The following is an 8,739-nucleotide window of genomic DNA, read 5'->3' on the forward strand; positions in this document are numbered from 1 at the left end:
TTAATGAAAATATTACCATTATCCTGATATTTTTCAAAACTGCTGAGTGTTGTATTTATGTATTGTTTTCTTTTAAGAATTAAAAAATTGTTCATATTTTGTCAGAATTTTTCTCCATGTCCCTTTAGGGTCTCCGTAGAATTTAAAGTACTTTTAACCAAAATGTTTTCAATTATAACAATTAAATCCAACTGTAACTTTATACAATTAAAATTAGAGGTGATGCAGGAAACCCATCAATCTGAAAATAAACATGGCATAGATATTGATTGAAGCTATTCAATTTTATATAACCAATTGTTAATTTAGTAAGAGCTTCTCTATAACTCTGTATTTCAGTCATGCAGGAAGGCCCAGTATAAGAGCTCATTAGATGAACTCACAATATACCAATGTCAAATGAATACATTCATAATTAACCTTATCTTTAAACCAACTAGGAATTAGTCTATTTCTTCTCCACCCCCTGTTGATATAATTTAAAAATTTGAAAGCGATTTTGCATTTACTTTTCTCCAAAACAAAAATTTTACAGGGTTTCACAAGTTTTCCAAATCATCTATCTAGAATTGAAAGTAGACTATCAGATGTTCTAAATGTAAAGTTTTATCAGAAATGTTTTATCTTTATTAAGTTTTATGTTTATCTTTTACCATTTCCCCCTTTTGTTGTCGTATGTAAATAGAAAACAAACATTTCTGACAACAACATTTCTATTGTCCTCAGAAATATTTTTCAGAGATTCTTTTTCTGTACATATTTCTAAAATGTCCAACTGAAACTGTACTGCAAAGGCCAAAAGTTTTATTATTTTAAAGAGTTCAGATCAGAATTTGGATTGCTTTCCTAAAAGGCCGTGTCAATGTTTATTTTGAACTGACAAAAGAAAAACTGATCAGATTTTYCTTTTGTGGCAGAGGAGAAAAAAATGTAGACAAATATTGTGCAGTACTGTAAGATGTCATTGCGTTTCAAATCAAATGTTCTGTTGGACTTGAATTTATGCATCAATTCAATCAAAATGTAAGGCGCACAAGTGTTGTGAGCCCATTGTTGTCCAATCAGTTTGTTTTTACATAATCAATCATATCCACTTTAGAAGTTTCATCATATCCAATTTGTGCCTTTCTACCAGTACAGAGCCTCCCTGCTCCTGCAAGTCACACTTCATGGATGAACACTAGCAGCTGTTAGAAATGAAATCTTTGTGTCTCTATTCTGTAATTAATATCTATACGTATCTATTAATAAATGAATTGATGTGTAGAGTTCTGTAAAAAACTTCTTCTCTTGAGTAATCTACATATGTGCAACTTTTACATTTAAATTGCTTCTTTTTGTAAATTTTACACATCTGGCGACGAAGTATGTGGAGGACAGGAAATGCTAAAATTAAAGCTGCCATTGTGGACCAAAGACATAAGGTTTGCGGCTGTTTCTTTAAAACATCTATTTAATAATTATATTAAACACTGTACATTTTCTACTGCCAAGTCTACAACAGCAGGAAAACAAAAGTATAAGAAAATTAACCTTCTAATCATAACATTTGATAAATATTCATTGGAGAAATGTGAAGTTAATGAGCTAAGATAGATAGATAGATAGATAGATAGATAGATAGATAGATAGATAGATAGATAGATAGATAGATAGATAATCACATTTCTCCAATGAAACGTTAATATCTATATCTAAGACAGCGTCTTCCTCATGTCTCGATCGTAGCAAGAGTTTAACTTCTCAGGACGTGATGGAGTAGCGGGTGTTTGGCATAACTGTTAAGTTTTGGACTTGTGGCTACAGGTAATGTCGCTACTTAGCTTAAGTGAGGAGGGTTTAATACGATCGGGTTTAATACGATCAAGCATTTTACATGATGGGTGGCAACACGAGTCTATACTATAAAAATCTGATTAAGATTAGAGCCTAAATACGTTCTATTTCCAAAACAGAAAGGCTACGTAATGTTAGCCAGCTAACAAATTACTATTGCTATCCTAGCATATCAACTAACAGCTAGAAAAAAACAAAACACACCTTCGTGGTCAAACTGGTATCAATCAGCGAGGAATTTGTCCAGTTCAGATTATGTTGATGAAAAATTGTTTGCAAATAGTGATATATCTTCAAATCATATTTGTGGCAGCAGCTTTAGAGTCCAGAAACAGCGTTAACTACACACAACGGAACTAAAGATACACCGTTTCGAGCCATAACGGAAGTTGTGTGACGTCATGTGAAAAGGGTCTATTGAAACGGGAGAACGCGGATAATATAGGAAATAGCGCCCCCTTCACTTCCGGAGTGCAATGGTCCCATTTCCATAAAAGGTAAGAGACTGACAGCGGTCCGTCCCCGCCCCTTTCTGCTGCAGCGAGGTGTACTTGGTTTCTCTTGAAAAACTACGGATCTTTCATCAGACACATTTTTTTTTTTACATTATGTTTCAAAACAGAAGATAATAAAATTACTGTTGTATCCTCAGTGATAGATAAATAAATAAAATAAGAAGGCATATAAATATCTGTTAATTCAAATTCAATTAAATTAAAATGGCCTACTTTATTAATCTCGAAGGGGAAAGTAAATATTGTTGTAGCTCATTAATTCAGTTTCAACGAGTAATTAAAGATGGTGATGGCTGTTGGTAGCAAAGATCTTTTGTAGCAGTCTGTATTACAGCAAATCTGAAGCTTCTGACTGAAGATATTCTGTTTTCTCAAGACAGTTTCATAAAGAGGATTGTCAAGGTTGACTTTATGAAGAATCCTTCTTTGCATAATCATCTCCAGAGGTTCCACAGTTGTCCCCAGAACAGAACCAGCCTTCTTTATCAGGCTGTTGAGCCCTTTTATATCCCTGATCCTGCTGCCCCAACTTGTCGGCAGAGAGATGATGCTCTTAACCCCAAAAGGACATAGAAAATCTGCAGCAAGATGCAATCTTCTAGATCTATGCTGCAGATCTTCTCTGTCCCTTCGTATAGACAGCTTCACTGTTGCATCTCCAGTCCATTCTGTTGCACAGACGGACTGTGGCGGTATTTATATTCCTCAACCACCTCCAGTTTTTCTCCCGTGATGGAAATAGGGTTTGATCTAACCCTGTTTCTCCTGAAATCAACATTCATCTCCTTTATTTTGTTTACATTCAAGATGAGGTGATTGTTCCCATACCATGACACAAAGCAGTCCACCAGTTCTCTGTACTCAGCCTCTTGTCCATCTCTAATACACCCACACTGTAGATGACAGAAATCTGGACTTGTGCTGGAAGTCTGAAGTGTACAGAGTGAAAAGGAATGGTGAAGGTACAGTGCTCTGTGCTTCTGTGTTGCTGACCACCTGGTTAAACACGCAGTCCTGCAGTCTCACAAACTGTGGTCTGTTTATGAGGTATAGATTCAGGCAATTGTTGAGCCTTCCACCTGTGTCTTTTGGAGTTGATAACAAAGCAAATCAGGCTGAATTGTGTTTCTGCATTGGTGAAATCAAATAACATGATCCTCACAGTGCTGTCTGTTTTGTCCGGATGAGAATGGATTTGTTAAAGCAGGTATATGATGGCATCATCAACTCCAACTCCATGGAGTTAATCTACCCTAAACAAACTACCCTGACTAAGCTTGCCTGCTTATTATTCATGGCGGAATGAATAAGCTTCTCTGCTTATTCATTGGCCAACAGGAGTCTCTCCATGACCTTCATGGTGTGGGATGTTAGGGCATCAGGTTTATAGTCAAGCAGGATGTTTTCCATAACAGTGGAACCTTCTCTTTGGGTCAGGCTAAGGTTGAGAGGTGTTGCAGAATCCCACAGAGGTGCTCTGCTCAAGTCTCTGGGGCTGACATCATCTGGACCTGCAGCCGTGTTCTGGTTAAGTCTCTCCAGCTGCCTCTTCATCTGACGTCTAGATTCAGAAAAGTCTTAATTCGTTACGCAGCGAATGGGTGTGAGTGTCTGCAGTGGGGGATGATGGATTTCATAGCTCTTGGGAAAAACAAATTCTCTCAGCCAGCCAGGTGATTGTAGTCTTTATGCAACTATGTGTATCTGTACTGATAAATACTGATGGCCAAATTTTACATTCATAAATGTTGTTTTATTAAAATATTAATATTATTAAAGTATTAAGTATTAATTATTAAAATTGGTTGTTATTTTTGTTTGTTTGTTTTAAAAATACACTACTGCATTCATACCTATCTCAATTATATCAGAATTTAATTTTAAAAATAAAAACCCAAGGGTCATTTTTAATTTTTGTTTTTGATTTTTTATTTAGCCATGTTTTTGTCTCCTTGTTCAATACTTACATCTCTAGTTGTTCCAAAAAAGCCCATAATAGTACACTTAGTACACTTCAAATTGTGATTTTCTACCATTTAATTACACTTAAAATACATTAAGCACAAAATTAGTGATTCCAAAATAATATCAAGTTAAATAATACTTAACAAACTTGAAGTATACCGGTGAATTAGTCTTTCTTCAAGTGTGCTCAAACATGCAAAAATTTTATATACTTAGTTGTTTTTTACAAGGTTGAACGCCTCCCGATCCCATAAGGGTGTACGAAAATGGATGGATGGATATGTTTTATTGATTCCAAGAAAATTTGTGTGGTTTCTGAACATGCTTTCTCCAAGTACACCTCGCTGCAGCAAACAGTAAGGGGCTGGAGCGAGGTCCTACTCGCCAGAGATGCTTCTCGCTTTTTCTGGAAATGAAACACCGGCGGAGAAAACTGACGTCATCACCTAAGGACAACAACGGAAGGAGGAGGTAGCGGATTTTGGTGGATTAAAGCAACGGCCAGCTCAGGGTTAATCCCCAGACTGTATCTAACGCACCCATCGAAACCGTCTGCAACGTTGATAATCGAAGCAGAGTGAACACATTTCAAGAAAACGACAAGTACGGGCTGAAAACAGTAACCGGACCGAGAGAAGCAGAGTACTGTCTCCTTGGTGACCGTGAGGGGGTATGTTAATCATCAACAAGAACTCTTGATTGACTGACACCGACATATTGACTTTGATTCTGAGCAGAATCTGTTTAAAAGCAGCTGACTTGTGGAGAATTGGTGGCTAATTATTCAGAACCACAATGATGAGTGCATTACTTTAAAAACACGTAAATATTAAGTGTAGCGTACAATGAATGAATGAGTGAAAGATTTGAACGAAGTTCGAATCAACACGTTGGGTATTTATGATTTGTCATTGCTGAAATAATAGGATAAAGCTAGCTGATAGTTACAGGGCACACAAAATTAAGACTTACAGAAAAAATTTCTGGAAACACGGGTTGTAATGTAAAATATGACAGAAGACTGGGTTAAGGAAATTTCTAGTATACTACATGCTATCTCACCTAAGAATCTGTGAGAATTTGGAAACTGTTGCTCTTTATTTCCCAAATTTTTGGGGTGGGGGCTGGTAGAAGGGGATGGATATTTCGGCTTCCCGAAATAATCTGTTCCCCCTCCATAACATGGGAACAAATTACTTTACCGTGTTTATTCCTCTCAACAAAAAAAATCCTGTATAGTTGGTAAAAATTGCTCTTCATTTGCCAAAGTTATGAAGAATCATATATAATAGCTGCCTGAAATAACCGTTGGTGCTCCATAACAATGGAAATAATTAATTTACCTGCAAGTCTTTGTGTTTAATCTTCTCTCCACAAACAACAAATCCTTTAAATATGGTAACATTTGCTCATTATTTGAAAAAGTTATGAGACGAACCAAATATGTTAGCCACCTGAAATAAACTGATCCCCCATAACATGGGAGCTAATTATTTTTTCACAAACTCTTAACTGTATCTATTCCTCTCATTACAAATAAATCCTGTATATATAGTAACATTTGCTCTTTATTTGCCAGAGTTACATGGGGGGAACCAATTATTTCAGCTTCCTGAAATAATCTATTGACCTCCAAAGAGCTTTGAACAGGGGAAAAGGTTATTTCAGACAGCTAATATTTGGTTCCCCCCTTCTAACTTTGGCAAATATTGCGCACATGTTTTCAAACTTACAGGATTTATTGTTGATGATTAGAGGAATAAACACAGTTAAAGACTTGCTGATAAATTTATTTGTTACCATGTTATGTAGGGGATCTACGGAAGAGAATTAGGGGCACTGAAAAAAAAATCTGACATTTTTCTCAGAAAACGTAGAACTTTTTTTTTCAGTGGCACATAAATAAATTTTAGAATTCAGAGGACAAAGTCAGTATTCTGGCTGATGGGCGCCAGCAAGCAACCAGGTTCAGAATCACAGATGCGAGTTGTGGCGGACAGCTAGCGTTCTGGATGTCTGATCCAGCAGAAAGATGTCTGATTTAAGTGACTTTTTACGTGTCAGAGGGATCCCCGAAGCTTCCATTGCACTAATGGAAGAACAAAAGGTGAGTGAATCAAATGAGATAGTTTTGTGTTTAAAGCCAAACAATTATGGCTAGTTGTTAGCATGTTTAATAGCTTATGCAGTTATAGGGATAAGTGTGATTCACAATGTTAAAAGGATTCAGGACTAGTTGAACATGTTGGCCTAAATGTGTTGCAATTTTCCGATTACTTACAAAAATGCTGTTTTTGATACGCCAAAACAAACAAAAATTTACGTCTTTTTGTTATATTTTTTACCCATGGAGGTCGCCATTTTTTCACCGCTGGATTGATGACGCATAATGATCCATTCTGTACCGGAGTCTACAGAGTAAACACAGGAAAGCTCATTTTACCCCAGTAGTTGTTTATCATATTGCGTTTGACTGGTGTCATTTTAGATAATGCCGCACTGTGTCACTAACGGCTGTGATAAAAAAAAAAAAAAAAATGAGAAAGAATCTGGATAATTTCCCACATGAAAGAAAGGAGAGCGCAGTGCGAGAGCCGGAGGAACACAACGAAGCACCTAATCTGGACCCTGGACATTTCTCCACAACACTTTGAGCCATTTATACCAGCAGAACCAACGACGGCTCTAACAGACAACGTTAAGGCAGCCTTAAGGTGATCGCTACCTTAACGAGCTAAAAATAAATGCCGTGCTGCGGCTGAAACAAGCAGAGCTGGACGCTCCTAGGAGCTATACCGCCTGCAATATTGACATCACAGATCGGCCAGGTCCATGGAGGTCCGGTCTGCACTGAACTCTAAGCAGCACAGCTGATGCCAAACCAGGCACAGCTACAAACGTCAAAGGGTGCGTTCACAGTGCAGCCTGAAGTGACCCAATTCCGATTTTTTGGCAATTCCGATTTTTTTGTCGGGGCCGTTCACACTGCCAGTAATTGTGACCAGTATGCGTCCTGCAGTGTGAACGGGCAAACGACCTGAAAGTGTCCCGCATGCGTTTTCAGTGTTCAGCCAACCATAGACATAATATAAGAATAGACACCTCATGGACTGCTCTGCCAATTGTCGCTGACGAGACTTAGGGCGGCCATCTTGGAGCGGTCCACCACTCAACTCGGCATGTGTTTAGCAGGCACAATCAGTGCATTTAATCGATCATAACACACTTTTTTGTTACTGGAAACCATATTCAAACATCTATCAAAGCTACATTCATGAACAATTGTATTTTTAAGTATGTTTTTAATACATAGTTCGGCATATTTAAATATGCTTAGTGGCTTTAACAATAGAATAGGAATGGAATATTCTGATATCGATGTATGATGAACATATTACAAAGCACACAGCCATTCATAATTTATTTAATAAATTATTTAGTAATATTAATACATATTTATGTAACTATACAAACACAAATAAATAATGATTAATACTGAATAATATATATTAGATGTTTATATATGTACATATAAACATGTACAGCCTAATATATATTATCTGTCGGCTGTTTTCCAGATTTCTAGCTTCACAGATTCAGCAGCTGAGATTGAGTCCAAAATCCGATGTGAGATTCATCCGTGCTGCAGTGAATCCGTCTCTCTTTATAGATATCTCCCTCTTCTTCCTCACATCGTGTCTTTAGGAAACCTTCAAAACAAAACCAGAAGATTTGGGATGTATCTTACTTTTGACAGAGTGAAAGAATTACATATAAATAATAGTCTTTACCACCTGTGTAAACTTTGCTGGTGAATGTTATAACTAGAGGTGTGCCGATCGATCGGTCACCGATCATAATCTGGGCAATTTTCGTGAAAAAGTGCATGATCGGTGGTCGGCGATCATTGGCACTTGTTGCCGATACCGATCACCTGCATGTCATTTCGCAGCCTGCCTGTGCAGCTGGTCTCCTCTTTCCTTCATAAGCGATGTGGAGCTATAACGCACTGAGTGAATGGGGAAGTTTGCGTGTTGCCGCGGAAAATTGATGCACGTCAAAATGCAACTCCACGAAGCTAATACGACATAAAAACAATGCCATACTTGACGGAGTTTGGCTACATCGAGGCTTACTGCAGTAAAAACGACATACGGAGGATCAGATAGCAGGAAAAGCAGCGCACAGCTACAAACAAACACCCGGATTACCATGACGGTCAGAAAGCTAAACAAATAACCCGCAAAATTATTTAAGTCTTCAAGCTGCGGTTCTGCTCTCGCTGTTGAACCGCTGCAAAGCGCTACAGGTAGTACTATTTCACAGACGGAGCGCCGCTTCTGCTCCACCTGGCAGTGACTCTCACACCGAACCTTTGCTTAAAGCTGCAGCATCTAACTTAAAAAAATACATTTTACATACG

At 37.7% G+C, this 8,739-nt stretch overlaps 1 protein-coding gene across 1 annotated transcript in view; it reads left to right on the forward strand.

Annotated features, from left to right (window-relative positions):
* Nucleotides 1–4,729: 4,729 nt before the first annotated feature.
* Nucleotides 4,730–8,739, forward strand: part of bbs1 (Bardet-Biedl syndrome 1) — a 23,655-nt gene continuing 19,645 nt past the window's right edge. The window contains exon 1 of the mRNA XM_008438119.2: nt 4,730–4,986. The gene's annotated coding sequence lies outside the window, so the exon portion shown is untranslated. The remainder of the gene's footprint in view (nt 4,987–8,739) is intronic.

Source organism: Poecilia reticulata, linkage group LG19 (genome assembly GCF_000633615.1).
Source record: "Poecilia reticulata strain Guanapo linkage group LG19, Guppy_female_1.0+MT, whole genome shotgun sequence".
Taxonomy (NCBI): Eukaryota; Metazoa; Chordata; class Actinopteri; order Cyprinodontiformes; family Poeciliidae; genus Poecilia; species Poecilia reticulata.